Raw genomic sequence first — 20,602 nt, 5'->3', positions numbered from 1 at the left:
TCTCAACACATCCTACACATGCTAGTTGCCAATCCCAGCAGTGAACAGATTTCAAGTTTCAAAGTTGTTAATCATGTTCACAATTTAAAAATAGCTTAGCTCGTAACATGCATCAAATGATCAAAAGGAGCCTAAGCCACAAGCACCATTATGTACATACAGAACATACCACAAAGAGCATAATCTCAATCTAACAACTATAATCATGAAGCTCAGAATATGATCTATCATACATGATGCTATGCAATGCAATATGATACAGAAGTCAAAAGCAGAAGCTAAGCTACAAAGAAAGCAAAACTAATATACAACACCCAAACGTTCCCCTCCTCTAAAAGGAAAACAAACTCCAAGCTCCCCTCGCAAGCGAGCAAAACTGGGCTTGGTCAAGGGGTTTGGTGAAGATATCTGCGAGCTGGTTTTGGGTGTCAATATGGCATAGGTCAATATCCCCTTTCTCATAGTGGTCTCACAAGAAGTGGAAGCGGACCTCTATATGTTTGGTTTTTGAGTGGAGGACTAGGTTTTTGGCTACGCTTATGGCACTGGTGCTACCACAAAGCAAAGGCACTCGCCTAAACTCTAAGCCATAGTCTCTCAAGGTAGCTATCATCCAAAGCAGCTGGGAACAACAAGCAGCAGTAGCAACATACTCAGCTTTTGTGGTGGATTGGGCAACGCTAGACTGCTTGCGAGAGGACCAAGACACAAGAGAAGATCCAAGAAACTAACAAGTCCCCGAAGTGGACTTCCTCTCAACACGACACCTAGCATAATCCGCATCGGAATACCCACACAGAGAAAGAGAGGAGGAGGCTAAAAACCAAAGACTGAACTCAGGTGTGAAACAAAGGTACCTGAGGATCCACTTGACAATGAGACGTGCATGGAGAAGACTGAAAGTGTGCGCACAAACAGACCACGAACTAAATGTCCGGTCTCATCGCTGTCAGGTACAACAAGGACCCGATCATGCTTCGATACTCCTTCTAGTCCACAACTCCTTTCTCATCTGCGTCCAGGGCCATCGTGGTCGACATGGGCGTCGAAAGAGGCTTGGCCTCACCCATATTGAACTTATTCAGGAGATCCTTGGTGTACTTCCCTTGGTGCATGAACGTCCCTTCTCGGGTTTGCTTGATTTGCAGCCCGAGGAAGAAAGTCAATTGTCCCGTCATGCTCATCTCAAATTCCCTACTCATCGTATCTAAAAACTTGGTAACAAGAGCACGAGAAGAGCCACCGAAGATTATATCATCCACGTATATCTAAACCAAAAGGGTGTCAATGCCTTGCTTGAGGAGAAACAAAGTTTTATCAATACAACCCATTTTAAACCCTTTGTCAAGCAACAAAGCTTTCAAACGCTCATACCAGGCTCTCGGGGCCTGCTTCAGACCATACAAGGCTTTATGGAGTTTAAAAACATGGTTAGGAAACTTAGGATTTTCAAAGCCTAGGCGTTGCCTCACATAAACCTCTTCCTCTATGTACCCGTTCAAGAAGCCACTCTTCACATCCATCTAATACAGCTTGAACCCTTTCGAAGCTGCAAATGCTAAAAGGATCCTAATTGCTTCTAGGCGAGCAATTGGAGCGAAAGTTTCCTCATAGTCTATACCCTCCTTTTGGCAGAAACCTTGAGCTACCAATCTAGCCTTGTTCCTCACTACCACCCCATCCTCACTCTGTTTGTTCTTGAAAAACCCACTTTGTACCTATGGGGTGGCAATCTAGTGGAGGTGGAACTAAAACCACACTTGATTTCGCTCAAAGTTCTCTAACTCCTCGTGCATGGCATTGAGCCAATCGGAATTAGATAGTGCGTGTCCAACATCTCGAGGCTCAAAAGAAGCAACGAAAGCAGAGTGTGCAAAGTGTGAGATGTGATATGACCTGGACCGCATGAGTCACTAGTCGATGTCGCCAATCATGGTTTGAGGTGGGTGGCGGCGCTGAATGTGGCAAGGTGCCCCCATTGAAAAGTGCCTCCCCCTCAACAATAGTTGGGGTAGTCGTCCGAATCGCAACTCATAAGAAGTCTTCTTCATGAAAGCTCGAAGGAAAATGCGATTGGAAACATGGCACGCGGTGTTGATTGCTTTGGCCCAATACCTCCTAGGTGTCCTATGCTCATTAAGCATCATCCTAGCCATCTCAACAAGGGTCCAATTCTTGCGCTCAACAACACCATTTTGCTGAGGGACATAAGGAGAGGAAAATTGATGCTCGAGGCCCAAAGAAGCACAAAAGGTTTCAAAATGAGTATTCTTGAATTCTGTGCCATTGTCACTGTGAATCGCTCTCATAGCATTCTTAGGAAACTCATTTTGCAACCAAAGAATCAAATCCTGAGCATGTGAAAAAGCCTCATCCTTACTCTCCATGAAAAACACCCAAGAGTAGCGAGAAAAGTCATCCACATTCACTAAAATGTACCACTTCCCACCATCAGACCGAACCTGAGCTGGACAAACTGTGTCCATGTGAAGTAGCTCGCCGGGTTCCTTGGTCATGACTTGGTTCATAGGTGGGTGCGAAGCGACAACCATCTTCCCATGATAACAAGGGTGGCAAACCAAGTCCTTCTCAAATTTCAACTTGGGCAATCCTCGGATTAAGTCAAGTGAGCTCAACCTAGCCAGTAAGTCAAAGCTTAAGTGACCTAGTCTCCTATGCCACTTCCAAAGCTCAGAGGAGGATCCAGCCACCAAACATCGAGAAGAGCCAAAGGAGTGTGAAAAATTAGCTCAAAAGACATGGCCAAAAGAGACAATCTAACAAACAAGATTTCCCTGAGAATCAAGAACTCGAGACAATCCAGTCTTAAAGCGCACTTCAAGGCCATCCTAAAGGAATTGCAAAATAGAGAGCAAATGCAAATGCAAATTCGAAACCAAAGCAACATGCTTCAGAACAAAACTCTCGTTGACCCGAATGATCCCACGAGAAAGCACCTTACCTTTGATATTGTCCCCGAATGTGATGTACTCCTTACATTGCATGGGGTCGAGGCTGGAGAACCATTTTGAACTTCTGGTCATATGGCGTGAACAGCCGGAATCAATGAGCCATGTGTTCTCCAGGCCTCCAACCTGCATCAATAGAAGGACATGGGGTGAGCAAATGGCACAACACTAGGGTTAGTAAACTATGGAGAATACCAGTGTTGGCTCATTTGCCCTAAAAAGTGTTAGGAAAAACACCAAACATACCATGTCCCATTTGAGGAAAGCAGTCACCACGTGGGGGAAAATGTAGTCCACTAGAGCTGTAGGACTGAAATCCACTGCCATGAGGTCCAAAGTCATATTGATCATGACCTGAACCATGCCAGGCATGACCACCACGTGGTCTCACAACCTGAGGCCTAGCACCTTGAGGCATTGCACTTCTAGGCCTAGCACTACGCCTCTGAACTAGTGGCACATGTACGCCATGGGGCGAGCGGTACATGTTCTGGTTGTTCAACTCGTACTCTCGCCGCTCATCTCTCTTCCTCCTAAAGCAAAACTTAGCAAGGTGACCATCCCTATGGTAGTAGTCATAGTGATACCTCACCTCTCTCTTGGGTAGTTGTTGGCTCTGCTCAAAAATACCAGATGTGTCCGAAGTGGACTTCCTCCTCTCTTTCTCTGTGTGGGTATGGTTCACTCTTGGTGGCTTTTTGGCTTTAGGAAGGGGATCCTCAGAGATGTTTGGTAGAGTATCAAGTGGATTCTTGAGACGGTTAGGTTTTGGAACCCAAACTTGTTTCTAGGGTGGAGCTTTTGGAGGTTTTTCAAACACCCCATCTTTGACAATGGGCTCAATGGCTTAGGTGGAGTGATTTTGATCAACTTGGGAGTAGTGAAAGGTTTCTCACTTGGGTTTAAACAACTACACTCACCAACCTTGCCATAGATATGTTCACCCTTCCCACCTAGAGCAAAGCCTACACCCGATGCACCAGTTCCCCACCTGAACTGGCTCATCATCATGACCAACTATGACTCACTACAAGACACCCAGCTCAAGATGGACCGAAGGTATGTGTTGTCCTCCTTGGTTTTCATCTTGTCGTGCTTGCAGGACTCAAGCTCCAGCACCAAGCTCTCACAACGTGCACACTTAGTAGCAGTGCTATCTAAACTAGCCTTCTCAAGTAAAGAGATCCTAGCAACGTTCTCTGCCAACTCAGATTGCAAGCCCGAGCAGGACTTGCATGCACCCAACAAGCCAGACCTAGCTTCAACTCATCATTCTCATCAAGCAAAGCAACATACTTGGATTGCAAGTCAGTAAGGTTGGTCATGTGAACAGCACACTCATCGCACTAAACCTCATCTGACACTACTACAATGAGCTTCTTAGCTTCCTCAAGCTCCTTCAGTGTGATTTCTAGCTTGTCCTTAAACTCTTTCCTCTCACGGGCAGCATGCTTCAGCAGCTTATCTTGGCTAAACAAGGTGTCATTCATGGTTTCAAGCTCAACAACAAGAGCATCAATGGAAGGGGTTACCTTAGTAGTGTCGTCATCGACAGGAACCATGTCCTTGTTAGCCTTCACCTCATCATCCACCACCATGGTGCAGAAGCCTCCGTGGGTGGAACTGGAGACGAAGCAGAGCTCGGTCAGCTTGTTCCTATGCTTCCTCTCGGACTCATCGTCGCTCGAGGAGGAAGAGGAACAGCCGTTGTCAGTGTCATTGTCGAGGTCGCTGAGGGAGGCAAGGAAGGCGCGCTCCAGGGCCTTGGCCTTATTGAGGTACACCTTCTTGAGCGTCTCCTTGTCGAAACCTCCCTTTGACTTGTGCTTGCTGGAGGTGTACTCGCGCTTGTCCTTGCACTTGCTGGAGTCATGCTTGCTAGAGAAGTTCTTGTACTTCTTGGGGTAGTGGGCGACGAAGTGGTCAGGGTCTCCACAGCCGTAGCATCCTTCCTTTGGACCCCCACCGCGCCGACGATTCAAGCAGTTGTTGTGAAACCGCGAGAACAGGCTAATGACCAGTGCCAGCTCATCGCCCCCAAGTGCCTCCAACTGCTCCTCTTTGATAGACACCAAAGAAGACAAGGCAAACGAGATCTATGAAGGGTTAGCTGAAGAACTTGAGCCGTTACCTGAGACCAAAGCCATAGTCGGTGTAGAGGGGTTCTTGATCTTAGCCTGGGTCTAGTAATCGATCTCGGTGGACTTGAGCTTGCTGAAAAGCTCATCCACCGTGAGAGTGTCATAGTTCACGGACTCAATGATAGCGGACACCTTCACATCCCAAACCTTCTGATCTAGGGCATATAGTAACTTGAGTGCCGTCTCATGATCCTCATAAGGTAGCTGTGGCTTATTTGCCCACATCTTGTTCACAATCGTTTGAAAACAAGAGAACATGGCATCCATAGACTCTCCATCCAACTAAGAGAAGTTCTCATACTCTCGCTTATACATCTCAAAGAGTCTGGTTTTAATCTATGCGGTTCCCTTGTGATAGCTTTGAAGCCTCACCCAGATCTCTCAAGCAGTCGTACAATCGGAGACTCTCTCTAACTCAGAAAGTGAAAGACTCAAGAAAAGAACATTGCGAGCCTTGCTATTTGCGTTATGCTGATCAATTTGATCTTGAGTAATGCGAGCTTCAAGAACAACATAATTAGCATTCTCACAAATCTCCCAAACTCTCCAATCAATCCCGTGAAGGTGCGCAGACATGCGAATCTTCCAATAGGGGTAGTTTGTTCCATCAAAGAAAGGTGGTTTGCCGGAACCACGCTCCATGTCGCCTTCGTGGATCACGGTCCGATTAAGGTGGAATGATCCTTAACCGGCTCTAATACCAATTGAAGGAATGGAAACAGCGACCAAAGGGGGGTAAATGTGAGCCGCAAATTTCTTTCGAAACTTTCGACTGCTGTCCCAAAATCACCACCAAACGCGCAACCCAAACACCTTGATGTCCATGACCCAAATGATAGGGTGGATGCTCCCTAGGAACACAGCGAGACACCACAAAGCCTACGCAACAGACGCTAAACGAATCAGAGCTCAAACGAACAAACCGCGGAAGAAACAACATGCTAGCAACTCACACTGGACCTGTTCGGGAACTGCACCAGACATGTATGGTAAGCACGACCTCAGAAAACCCACAGAACTAAGCACAGTCAGCAAATATTGGACACGTCCGGTATGAATACCGTACATGTATGGTATGCTGAACAGTACAGAGCGACTTTGGGAGAAAATTTGAAAACCCTAGCAAATGGTGTCCAAAAATTATGAAATTTTAACCACAACCTCTAGACACATTGAACTATATCTCCACCAAAGTTCAGCTCCAAACTCAAAAGGTTATCCTACCATACACGTCCGACATCCATACCGGACGCGTCTGGTATTTTCGAGCAGTTCTCGAGAAAAATAGATTCAACACCCAAAACTCGATCAAATCAACTCAAAATGACTTGTAACTTTGCAGACAGGATCATCATAGAGTTGATAGGCTACTCCTAGAAGATCATCACCCAAAACAAAGTCAATCAATGGGAAATAAAAAAATTGACTTGAAACCTAATTTTTCACCCTAGAACTAGCTTTGCCCCGATCTATGAACTCGTGAGGATTTAGATAAAATCCTTCGGTGGAAGGGATTAACTCACATCCTTGTCCATCACAGATCAAAAAGAATGAGTCAAAATGCTCTCAAAGTGACGAATCAAGCCAAGAAAGAAAGGGGGAAAAATAAGAACGCGAAGAACATAAACGAGATTCACAAGAACATCTCACAAATCGAATCCCGGAGGACACGAGGAGGTTAGGGCCTCCATTCCCACTGCAATCTTTGGTTCTTACACAAATTCTCTAATTTATGGACCTCTCTCACAAGAAAACCTAAGGGGAGGGGGAAACCTTGGAAAGGAAGAAGCAAAATGAAAGAGGTGAGGGAGATGGGGGCCCCCTCATCCTATTTAACAGGGCTATTACACAATCCCAGTTTTGCCCCTAGATATTTTGAGTCGAACCACTTAACCCGAGGGCGTTATGGTCCAACCCAAGGTAATCTTCATCCGACAACCACCGCGCCCTTCATGAGATAGCTTCACCTCGACGTGAACTCCTCGATGCCACCACATGCAGTTCGTTCCTCCTCGGAACGTCCGCCCAGATTTTGAGGCCCAAACCCATGAAACCGACCACTGATGGTTTTGATACCCAAACCACCAAACCACCCACGAGTAGCATACTCCATATGCGTCCCCCACCACTCAACATGTGTCACCGCCATCCTCGATCGGCCGACCGCCAAGTCCTCCTGAGCCCCGCTGGATTCGCATGTCCACCGTCTTGACTCGGTCAACATGGTCACTCCCATGTACATTTGCGATTGTCGATGTCCTAGATGTCAGCCACCACGGTTGGTTACCCGGCCTCTAGGTCCCTCAGTCCAAGCCTCACGTCCATCCTTCACCGCTCCCGGTCCGTCGGCATTGCACGTCTCTACTTGACCTTCACCTCACCGTCGACCACCACCTCAGAGCTCCACACCTGCACATTGCACAATCCAATTCACATCATGGTTAGCTCACAAACTCAACCTAGGTTGTGGATCATGTTGATAATCACTCATCACAAAACGAACTACAAGGACATGTATTAACCTTGTGTTCACAGGCGGCGTCACCAGATGGGCCAGAATTCAGTGCTAGAACCTCACCAGTTCCTCGGCGGATCACTGGCGGGCTCCTCCCAGAGAAGCTACACTTGTACGATGGCGCGGGGCTCATGAGGCCCATGGAGGTCACGCCCAAAGTGAAGGATGCCGTGTTTAGGTCACTGTGAGCAGCTATGGGAGGATGAGCAAAGGTGGTGCGACGGTGCGTCGTGTAGGCGGCATGATCAATTGGGTAGTGCATGGTACATAGAGAAGCTAGGCGTGGGGAAATGAGGACGAAGGCGGAGCAGCGACGCTAAAATGATCCTCACATGGCACATCGGCACTGCACTCTTTGAGATGATGAATTCGACAACATCGACATTGGCTCCTGAAATGGAAGCCCCCAGGCACCTCTCCTGCTACTACGCCTACCTGGTGGCAGCGGCACCAGAGCTGCTCCCGGACACCGATGCCTGGACCATCAAATGGTACAAGGATGTGTTGGATGATGTGCGCGCGGCGCTTGTCACCAGTGGCAGCAGGGAATCCCCAGCGACTAGGTACGAGTGGCTGGTGGTGGCTCTGAGTGTGGAGTTGCAAGACAGGGTGTTGCGGCGGGGCACAGAGCTCGGTCACCACCTGGTGAACGAGTACACCCGGGATGAAGCATCGGCATGGCAGATTCTATTGGACTTCTGGTCTAACATGTTGCTCTACCTTGCACCATCGAAGAAGGTTAAGGGCCACGTCGAGGCCATGGCGCGTGGTGGCGAGTTCATCACTCTCGTTTGGGGGTTCCTCCTTCATGCCGGAGTTACTACGAGACCTGGTAGTACACCAGCCGATGCTATCAGCTATCCCCTAAACCTCTTATCTCATATTATGGTCTGTGGAGGTGGTAATCTTTGATGTTGCTGCTATTCCATCCATGCACCTCTGCTTTAATTTTCTACAATTTTAAGGCGATGCATTCAGGCTTGCTCTAGAGCATGTAGCTCACATTAGCTCATAGTAGATCATTTAGCACTAGCAGAACATGTTAGACACAACAGGGCCTCTAAACCATAGATCGGGGTAAGCATCTTACTTAGGGTTCCTCTACTTCGCCCTGGCGTAGTTGCGCCGTAGCTGCATGGACGCCGGTGTCGAGGGAGCTTGGCATGGTGCAGTCCAGAGTAGAGGTGGCGAGGTCCAGTGGTGATGCAGAGGCGACGGTGAGGTTGGTGGTGGCTTCCCGTCGCTGGCAGCACTTACTTTAGATCGGATTAGGTTTAGCAGTTGGTGGATCACGACGGCTCCGATCAACCTCGTAGTTAGAGCCCTGTCTCCCACCTCTCTTTATAGTGTTGTGTGATAGGGGCCCACCAACCATATTAGGGCTAGGTGCCCCCAATTAGGGCATAGATCCAAGGGACCAATAGGCCATTGGGCCTATTGGTGGAGATCAACTAACATTCTCCCCCTTGATCTCACTACCGTCTTTCAATTTCATATCATTTACTTTTGTTCATTCCATTACAGATTAGCGTATAGATCATGTTTCATCGTCATGGTCAATTGCTGATAGATTTAATAGCTACAACACACCACTCTATTCTGAAATAGATACTTAACTTTGGGCCTTCTTTTGTCCAGAAATTATAGGCTTTTCCTTAAACCTATGCTAGCTACATGTTCTCTGAACACGTTGGGTGGTAAGCCTTTTGTAAGCGGATCCTTGAGCATCTTTTTAGTACTTATATGCTCAAGACTTATGATATGATCCTGGACTTTATCTTTCACAACATAATACTTTATGTCAATGTGTTTGGCAGCACCACTTGACTTATTGTTGTGAGTATACTGTACTGCCGGATTATTATCGCAGTATAACTTAAGTGGTCTATAGATGTCGTCAACCACCTTTAAACCGGGTATGAACTTCTTTAACCAGTTTACCTGCCCCGTTGCTTCATAACACGCTACAAACACGGCATACATTGTGGACGATGTAGTGACGGTTTGCTTTGAGCTTTTTCATGAAATAGCTCCCCTACGAGAGTGAATACATATCCAGACATGGATTTTCTATCATCTCCCGCATAATCAGAATCTGAATATCCCACTATATGGAGTGAATCAGATATTCTATACGTCATCATGAGGCTTTTCATTCCTTGCAAATAACGCAAGACTTTCTTTACTAATTTCTAGTGTTCTATTCCAACATTGCTCTGGAATCTGCCAAGCAACCCGGTAACAAATGCCAAGTCAGGGCGCGTACATACTTGAGCATATTGCAAGCTTCCGACAACTGAAGCATATGGAACCATTTTCAATTTGATCTATCTCATACTGGTTCCTGGGGCATTGAAAATCCCCATATCTGTCACCCTTGACTATAGGAGCAGGTGCTTGACTACATTTGTGCATACTGAATTTCTTTAAGATCTTTTCTATGTATGCCTTTTGTGACAGTCCTAATACCCCTTTACTTCTATCTCGGTGAATCTCGATCCCTAGAACGAACGAAGCTTCACCAAGATCTTTCATATTAAATTTTAAGGACAAAAACTTCTTTGTCTCTAGTAGTAGACTAGCATCACTACTAGCAAGTAAGATATCATCCACATACAGGACAAGGAAGATAAACTTCCCATTTTTAAACTTTGCATGGACACAATTGTCCTCTACATTCTCTTTAAACCCAAAATTCCTTATTGTCTGATCAAACTTCAAGTACCACTGTCTTAAAGCTTGTTTTAATCCATAAATGGATTTCTTTAGGCGGCATCCCATTCGTTCTTTTCCTTCCATGACAAAACCTTTCGATTGTGCTATGTAAACATTTTCCTCCAAGTCCCCATCGAGAAATGTCATGTAATTCTAAATCGTGATGTGCCACTAATGCCATTATGATTCTGAAGGAATCCTTACATGACATTGTAGAAAAGGTCTCATTGTAATCAATCCCTTCTCTTTGCGTAAAGCCTTTTATCACAAGTCGAGCTTTATATCTCTCTATATTCCCTTGAGAGTCAAGTTTTGTTTTATAGACCCATTTATAGCCTACTATTTTGGCTCCTTTAGGAATTATTTCCAAGTCCCAAACTTTATTGGCATTCATAGATTTCATTTCATCTTCCATGGCCTCAAGCCACTTTGATGAACAATCACTTCTCATGGCTTCTTCAAATGAGGTGGGATCATCCTCCATTTGAAATTCCTCAGTGTTGTATACTTCATAGTCAGCAGAAATAGCTAATTTTCTAACTTTTTAAGACCTTCTACGGGCCTCCACATTTGGCACATCTTCTATCTGAGGCTGTTGTTGCTCCCCCTCATGTGTGGCAATAGGTTCTATAGGATCCTAAAGAACAGGTTCCTCATCATCATTCATTGTTGCCATAGGTGGAATAACAACAGGTGCTGGCACCATAGTATCCTACACTATCGGTGCAGCGACAGCAGGTAGTGAGAAAAATAGCTCATGAATCATCAGAGTGGGCGCATACACCCGCTTCTCTTCAAGGTCAATTTCTTGAGCTACCATGCTCCCCCTTATCAATTCATCCTCTAGGAAGACAGCGTGTCTCGTTTCCACAAACTTTGTATGTCTGTCTAGACAATAGAAATAAGAACCTTTTGACTTTTCTGGGTAGCCAATAAAATGGCAACTTACTGTTTTAGGATCTAGTTTCCTAATGTTTGGGTTAAATACTTTAGCCTCAGCAGGACTCCCCTACACACGTAAGTGGTTTAGTGAGGTCACTCTTCCTATCCACAACTCATACGGTGTTTTGGGCACCGACTTACTTAGTACTCTATTGAGAATATGAATGGAGGTTTTTAACGCTTCCATCCACAGGCTCAACAGTAAGGTGGGGTAACTTATCATACTGCACACAATATCCATCAGTGTACGATTGCGTCTTTCAGCTACTCCATTCTGCTGAGGTTCGCCCGGTATAGAATACTGGGCTACTATGCCATTCTCCTATAAGAACCTTGCAAAAGGTCTAGGAACTTGGCCATATGGGGTATGCCGATCGTAGTACTCCCCCCGTTAGACCTGACTATCTTAATCTTTAAATTGCGTTGGTTTTCAACTTTTCCCTTAAATATCTTAAATTTACCCAATGCTTCTGTTCTTTCTTTGATTGGATAAATATAGCCATAATGGGAGTAATCATCTGTGAATGTTATGAACAAATCATAACCATCCACACTCTTTATAGGAAACTGACCATAGATGTCTATGTGAATAATCTATAAAATTCATGTACTTCGTTTGGCATCTTTCTTAATTTTCTTTACATACTTTCCTTTTATGCATTCTCTGTATTATTCTATATCTGAGAGCTCTAATGGAAGAAGAATATTATTCTTAACTAGTCTTTCTATTCTCCCCCTCGAAATATGGCCTAAACGACAGTGCCATAATTTCGATGACGTATCGTGAGCTCTCTTATGCCACTATTTCCAGAGTAACTCTCTGTCACCAGCTGCTTTATCAGCTGGGTAGCATATGTCTTTGAAGAGCCAGTGAACTGACTCTTTATTCTATCGAGGTACTCGGTGATCGTGTCACACTCTGGGATTGAGCCCACAATGGCAGGCTTAATCGTGTTCTTTATCACAGCCAAACATTTCTTGTTGGCAGTGACTCACTTCCTATGCTCAAGGTCATAGGACACCTTTTGTGATTCAAAATCCTTCTCTTTAGTTGCCCAAGCGGCATCAGCCTCATTTGTCTCCCTCACCGGTGCCACAGGCTCAGTGGAATGCGGTGAGGTGACTACCTAGTCCACCTCAGCCAAGATGAAGGTCAGGTCAATCTTTTTCTAACATAAAAAATAACAACAATTGCATGCCTTAATTCCAACATTGGTCAAAATTAAAACATACAACTGTTCTTATACACTAATTCTACATCACCGTTGGGCAGAAATAGAATTAAAGTATAAAATCATTAAAATTACGATATTGTTATTAACAACGTTGGTCAGAAAATAACAAAATCATAATCATGTAAGTCTCTTTTTCTCCAATTAAATATCACGTTGGTTCAAAATAACTAGAGAATAAATAATTTCTTTAGCAGTGAAAACATGAAAAAATCATTATCTATGTTTCAGAAGCATTAAACTTTTCTTAAATATTCTCTAAAAAATTATCCCGTTGGTTCAAATTTTAACAGAGATATTAAACTAGACAATTCATCGAAATCTGCTTCTAAAAATTAAATAAACTTCAAATTTTTTCATGCTATTCTTCTGGCCCGGCCTGCTGCAGCAGTAAAACGGCCCAGCAAGCCAGCGCAGTGCCCGGCCCAGCGGCACAGCCACAGTGTGCGTGGCCCAGCAACACGCTAGCACAGCCTAGGCCCAATTTGCGCGCGTGTCCGCTCGCGGCGTCTCCCCCGCACCCAGGCCGCAACCTGGTCCTGGGCCGGGAAAGTCCTCGCCTGCCTGGGCTGATTCTAGCCCGGTCATCGTCGCTCGTCCATTCTGATCAGATGGTCGCGCACGTGGATAGGGAGAACAAAACCCCGCCCGCAGCTAGCCTGCCTCCCCAAACCCTAGTATCTTTCACTTTGCTCCCCTTCCACTCTCTCTTGCCGAGCAGCGACAGCGGCGGCGGCCACGGTGTCCGTCGGCGCCGGTGAGGAAGACTGCCACCGGACCAAGTCTGGCTCCCCTTCCTCCTCTTCCTTTCTCTTTCTCAGCCCTGCGAGCGACAGAGCGTAGCCGAGCTAGCGAAACGGTGGAGCGGGCAGCCATGGTGCCGTCGTCGGCCCCCTCGCCGACGTGCGCGCTCCCCAGCGGGTGAGCGCGCTGCCGTCGAGCGGCTAGGCCACGACGCCCCCTTGGCCGAGCCCGGGCAAAACAGCTCCCCCGGCTCGGCCTTCTTCTCCCGCGTCGGCGAAGGGTCAGCCCTACGCACGGCGAGGTAGGTCTCTTTCCTCTTCTTCCTTTTCTTCTTTGGATCTAGTTCTTCTTCTTGGTTGAGTCCGATTGGGATGGGGATTCGTTCTAGGGTTACAATCTTGGGTTAGGGTTTCACTGTGTATCATCCCCGTGGAGTTTTTACGGGTTTTAGGGTTCGGCCTCGCGTGCCGAGGGCCCTTCCTCGTCACCCAGTTAGGGTTAGGGTTAGGGATTACCGTTCTTCCCTACGGGTTAGGGTTCGACTCACTGGAGTCACTATTCTTCTTTCCCAGTGAGTTCTTCGTGGGTTTGAGCTCGGATTCGGGTTCTTCTTGAAGCCGAGTCCTTCTTCTTATTACTCCATTCCTCAGATCCGAACTGGGTCAGTTCTTTTCTTGCCATGAGCCAGTGAAGATGGTGGTGCGGCACCTTTCCCCGCCCGGTGGTGGTGGTGACCAGGAGTTCAGTGACGTCCACCACCCCTCGGTCTCTTTTCAATTTTCTTTTACCCGGTTAGGGTTAGGGTTTCAATCCGAAACGGATCGAACCCTTGTTCTTTCTTTGATTTCTTTTCAATGCTTTACCCCATACTAGATCTACACACTGGCAACCTTGGCTCTGGTACCATTGTTAGACACAACAGTGCCTCTAAACCGTAGGTCGGGGTAAGCATCTTACTTAGGGTTCCTCTACTTCGCCCTGGCGTAGTTGCGCCGCAGCCGCATGGACGTTGGTGTCGAAGGAGCTTGGCGCGGTGGAGTCCAGAGTAGAGGTGGTGAGGTCTAGTGGCGATGCAGAGGCGACGGTGAGGTTGGTGGCGGCTTCCCGTCGCTGGTAGCACTCACTTTAGATCGGATTAGGTTTAGCTGCTGGTGGATCACGACGGCTCCGGTCAACCTCGTAGTTAGAGCCCTGTCTCCCACCTCTCTTTATAGTGCTATGCGACAGGGGCACACCAACCATATTAGGATTGGGCGCCCCCGATCAGGGTGCAGATCCAAGGACGGGTCTATTGGTGGAGATCAACTAACAGAACACTGTGCTTGTACTACTTCGTTTTCCCTAGGTCAATGTCTGTGCATTGTAACAGGAAAAAAGATCAAAGTAATCCAAGTTTGCGTATGTTGTATGATGACAAAATACAATCTTCACAACATGCTGTCTGTACTCAATCATCACTCGTATAAATGAGTGTTAATGAAACATGGACAATTAGGTTTTTTTTTGTTTGGATCTTCTTGAGTCATTACTCGTTACCTCTGATCCGGTCAGCCTTTGTTTATCTTCATCAACTTGTGTTTCTGACAACCTGCTTCACGAAGACATACTTAATGCAAATCCCAGTTCATCACAAAGCATTTATGTCAATGTGTGTATCAACTGTTATCTGTGTTGTATTGTTTGCATTCAAGTCTTCGATTGGGATATGACCATAGTTGTTTTCTATCGGATCCATTGAGAAGACTGACTATTGAAAGTAACAAATCAAGAGAAGAGTATTTTTTTAGATAATGAATTTTCATTAATCCAGCCTCTATATCCACAAAGAATATACACAACTAAAAGGATATAAGAGCACTTAGACTCACACCTCAATAAAGAGGATAACACACAACCAAAAAAGAGAAATAACTACGACCTCGACAGTTTGTCAAGTCTCCACAGTTATCTCCACCTGACGGAAGATCAGAACCCTCGTCCCCATCATGCACATTAACATGTTGTTATCCGGCCCCTAACTAAGTTAGCCAGAGAACTCGGATTCCTATAGTATGCGGTAGAGTTCCACCTCAGATTCCTCGAAGTTTCCTCCACAAGGAACTTGGATGAGATCTACTCGGAGAGAGGTGCCATTCAGGAATTGGTAGCCACTCAACCATCGAATAAATTTCGGCACCACTCAACCTAACCAATTACTAACTCGGGTGGGCATGATGTTTTGGCTTGGGAAAGAAAAGCGTCATTCGACTCTCTTGGCATCGCTAAACAAATGACATTGCTCAAATACACGATAACATAATCCCTCAAAGAAAATTACATATAGAATAACAAAGATCTTTCACTAGTATAAATCCCCCTTTAGTGGCGCTTTATTTATACATTAGACACTTTATTTCGTGTCTACAAGAATAAAGGGATGTTTTCATAAAGCATGTTAGAAGCGACTTTGCATGGACTGTGTCACAACATGTAGAGATGAATTCTCAAAGTGTATCAAGGAGATGAAAGGATGTTTTCGAGAGACGTTATTTGCATGTCTACACATATTGATACACTTTTATAGATACATTTATATACAGCGTCTATTTTTTAGTTATGATGTCCAACTACGTGTAACACCCTAAAGTTTGGCCTAGTTTTAAAAATCACTAAAAAATGAACTTTTTAAAATTTGCATAGGAAATGATATATATAACCAACCTAAATAATTTTTTCAAAAAAACCACATAGGAACATAAAACCTTAGGTGTGCAACTTTGTTTGTGAATGTTTGTTTGGCTTGTTGAACTTATGGTGGCACCCATTTACACCCTCATGCATTCAAATTTGAATTTGAAATCATTCAAACATATACATATAAGATATAGGAAATAGAAAAGGGAATTAGAAAATAGGAAAAGCCACTTGGGCTCATTTCCTCCCCTCCCTCCTTTTTGGCTCAAAGCCGCAGCCCAGCCCTTCCCCTTCCCCCAACTCTCTCCCCGCGCGTGAGCCGGCCCAACAAGCAGCGGCCTAGCTCGGCCTAGCCTTGCCCACTCTCCCCTTCTCCCCTTCTCTCCCAACGATGCCCCAGGCTTGCCTATCAGCTTTGTCGTCCACCCCGAGCCAACAAGACGTACGCGGCCCCGCCGCGTCATCAACGCTCGCCGGCGCCACCCCAGTGCCAATGAAGGTCAGTGGAGGCACGGCGACATCGGGACCCCATGGCGCCCCTATCTTCTCCTCTCCTCCCTCTTCCCCCGCACTATCAATGCGTCAACGACAGCGCCATGGTCGCCGCTGTGTAGAGCCAACGAAGTAGCCACCAAGGCAACTCCGACGTGCGCACGGGCAAGCGCTAGCCATGGTGATGTGACCAAATGAGGTCAACGGCGTGGCCACGTGATGGATAAGGACGACCGCATGAAATATCTCACCGTCGAGACACCGGCCTAGCTAGCCTATAAATAGGCCCAGCCGGTGACACTCTCACCTCGCCCTCTCCACCTTTAGCTCCCCCGCGGGTGGGAACACCCCATCTCCCCCTCTTCTTCCCCTTTCCCCTCCTCCTTCCCCTCCTTTTTCATTTTTCCCTTTTTGGGAGTTCACCGGCGCCATTAGCGTCACCTGCTCCTTCCTTCCTCTCCGCTGCGTCTCTGGCCGATTAGAGTGACTGATGAGTCCCTGTGCCCTTCCCTTTTCTTTTGCAGTAGGTATTACGTAGTGTAGGCCTCTGTGTAGCGCTACCCGCGTGAGCCTACTCCATCGAGCCACCATAGCCGTCAGCCATCGTCGGTGAAGCCACCACGGAACACCCCGTCACCCCCACTCCACTCCCCTCTAGACCCTTTTCATGTACACATAGATAGATAGTTAGGATAGGGCCACTAGGCTCGAGTTTAGAGCACGGCGCCACCGCAACCACCCCGGCGAGCCGCCACCACCGCCACAGGCACCCAATGCCGACGGCGACCCTGCCACCGGCCGCGGCTTGCCCCAATGGACCCCGTCCACCCCTCAACCACCTCTCCTGAGGGACAACGCCGCCGGCGTAAGCCACTCCAGCAAGCCCTACTCCCCCTCCCCTGTTTCGTCGCCGGCACGGTCACCGCCGACCATCGTCGTCCCCCTCTCCCCCTCCTCTCTGTCCCCGCCAGGTGGGACCGGAAGGGAACGACATCACCGTCTCCCTCCATCCCTATCTGTCTTCTCTCTCTCCCTCCTTCTCTCACTGACACACGAGCCCATGACCTTAACACCGCCGCCGCCATCACTGCTGATGACAGCACGGGACCCACCTATCACACACACGCACAGCGTGGGGTACGCTTAAGAAAACGCTGGGTAGACCCGGATAGTGTACACAGAGTGTTATAAATACATTTTCCTAGCTTAGAAAAAATCCTAGAAAATTTGTAAATAAACTAGATGAAATATGGAAATTAATTAAGTAGTTTTCACCTATTTTCATGCACTAGAGAATACATATAAAATTCCATCTAGAATAATTAGCTATAGGATAAACTTCTAAAATTCATAACTTTTAAACCATAACTCCGATTTGCATGAAACCACTTCTAAAAATCATCCAAAATCAAACCCTATCATATGCACTTAGTGCCACCATATAGTTCTATGTTTGCTTGGGTCCTTTTTCTTTTGTGGATAGTGGTAGTTTTATGCGACTGATACGTCCAACAAACGACTATAATCGCTAGGAGGACGAAGACCTGAATTACGTAGACGTGCCGGAAGGTGACGACAACGAAGGCAAGTCCTAGCTCCCCTCCCTACCATCTTGCTTTAAAACCCCTAAAATGCTAAAACTTGGCTATGAGACTCTCACCCTAGAAAATGAGCTCGGTTGATGCGATATAGTTAAGATAAATGGTTATCTTGTTATTCTATGAGCTCCACATCACGATTAGAATTAAGGATAATAATTGAACTTAAAATTTGTTAAACCTAAACTAAACCCCGACATGGGGCGAGTGGTGGTAAACTATGGAGGTAGTTTATCATGGCAGGAATGCCTAGATACGGTTCCTATGGGAGATACTCGCCTCGGTCACATAAGGACCGGTTCGTAGTCCCTCTCGCCTAGTGAGTCTTTTCGTACAACCACATGTTTATATGAGTAGGCTAGATCCCACACCCTATTAGATAGAAGTATAGTTTCTACTAGGAGGCCGGTGTAGGCAACGGAAGATCAGGAGCCGTCACGGGGGACAGGTTTTCTTCCGTGTCTGGTTGGCGTGGATGCTATGTGATCTTCCACGTTAAGCGTTAGGTATTTAGGCCGCATTCGAGCCACTGTTTTCTTGGTCCTGATCGAGCCATGTTTTTCTTTTGTGATGATTTGGTATCATCATGTTTGGGGGGATTCGGTACCTTTTCGGTTTTGTGTTCCAGCCCCTGTTAAACCATGGTAGAGATTATATAGAAATCTAGGTTAGCTTTCCAAGCGGGTACGGGATCTCGTTAGGTCTATTTTGTCCACTGATCATGGATGAGGTTGCACCTATCGTGTGGGGAAATTTGTACACCTCTGCAGAATTTTATTAAATCTATTCGAATAGCCACGTCCTTGGAATGGACAAATGCTAGGATGAGATACTATGATTAGCTTTACTTTTATGTGCAATGAAACTGGTAATTAATTGATGATTAACCCGCGCACTAGTGGAAATGGTAATACTCCGCTAGGACTCACCCTTAAATTATAATCACCACTACACTTCTGTTTCCACCCATGGTTGGGACTTGCTGAGTACGTATGTACTCATCTGTTGTCAACTCACAGACCTCGGCACAGAAAAGGACTATGACTTTGAAGATAAAGCGCGAGGAATAGGATTCCCGTTAAGATATTCGATCATAGGAATGTGACATTGAGGCTAGGATTTCGTCTGCGCTCTAGTTGCGTGTGGAATAGGATACCGTTTCACTGTATAATAATCATGCTTTAGAGACCACCAATAATGCCGTTTCCCGGCCATAGCTTTCCGCCAACTCTGTAGTCTATGACAATACCCTTCGGGCCACTGTTGTAGACCTTATTTTAGATATTAATAAAGCTCTGAACCTTTTATAATATATCTGTATACTATCCCTGTGATTAGTGCGTATTTGTGCGTGATCTTGGCCCAAATACGGAAGCACCGAGGATTCTCAAATTGAGCGGCCGACACTACACTTTATTATATGTTAAGAAATGAAGAGACGTTCTCATATATACATTTGTGTTACATGTGCACCGACTTAGCCACGCTATGTAGTGATGCCTTATTGTATATCAAGAAGTATAGCGACGTATTGATAGATGCGTTTATATGGCGTGTGTACTGATTTTGATACATTGCATAGGTACACCATGTTGCGTGTCAAGAAAATGTAAAGACAATTTCATATTTGTGTCTAATAATATAAATATGTTGTATTGTAATATTTTAGTACGTCTTAACAAAAATAGGTACACTTTCATAGATGCATCTATATAACATAACTGTTAATATAGATACACTTTATAGTAACGTCTTCTTAGTATTAGAAACAAATATATTTTTTTACTGAATGCAAATGATTTTTATACTAATTTCTGTGATTTGATAATGAGAAAGTAAATCATAAATTGCATTGCTAAAATCCATTCTATCTTTACGAACCAAGATAATGATTAAATAATAGATTAAACTGCATTCTACAAGACAATCACTGTTCATCAAGACGCATAGGAAAAGTGACGATATCAAACAAATATATATAAATTTGTCTCTAACACCTAAAATCTATCTTGTTCACACCAAACTTGTAGCTTGCCTTTCCATCCACATCAAGTCACATGCTTCCATTTACTTGTAGCTTGCATTTCCATCTACATCAAGTCACATGGTTACACCACGCTACAAAATAAGAGGAGATTAAATAGGACAATTTTAACCAATGAGATCTAACATTTGAAGCTGAACCATACCAAGGTCATGTGGGTTTGAGTTAAAATCTTAGCTCTTTTAACCTACTACAAGTCGTGTGTTTAGTTAAACAGATAATTTCAAGAAATTTAAAATTGTAAAGTCTTTGGTTAAAAAAAGAGAAGACTTACATGTGAACGGGGCCAAACAATAACAAAGCCAATAGCATATTTCACAGTTTCAATTTCAAAGCATGGTCCAGGTAACAACTCATCTCAATTGTTTCCATTGCCAGTATTTTCAACGTCATCAACACAAACCCCAACAAATTGATTCCCACGAACGGTTCCGCCAACATTTCGTGTGTTGTCAGCAGTCACTTTCCTTTGGCCACAGCTTTATTTTTGTTTCTTAGCGAAATAATAAGATAGACTTTCACTTGACTATAACATTT

At 45.5% G+C, this 20,602-nt stretch overlaps 2 pseudogenes; one reads left to right on the top strand and one right to left on the bottom strand.

The window, feature by feature from the left end:
• Positions 1–989: 989 nt before the first annotated feature.
• On the bottom strand, positions 990–6,094 carry LOC136460577 (uncharacterized; annotated as a pseudogene).
• Positions 6,095–7,658: 1,564 nt separating this feature from the next.
• On the top strand, positions 7,659–8,537 carry LOC136460575 (uncharacterized; annotated as a pseudogene).
• Positions 8,538–20,602: the final 12,065 nt, after the last annotated feature.

This window comes from Miscanthus floridulus, chromosome 6, assembly GCF_019320115.1.
Source record: "Miscanthus floridulus cultivar M001 chromosome 6, ASM1932011v1, whole genome shotgun sequence".
Lineage (NCBI taxonomy): Eukaryota > Viridiplantae > Streptophyta > Magnoliopsida > Poales > Poaceae > Miscanthus > Miscanthus floridulus.
The sequence above is the reverse complement of the archived record's forward strand: the minus strand, read 5'-3'. Positions and strand labels throughout refer to the sequence as shown.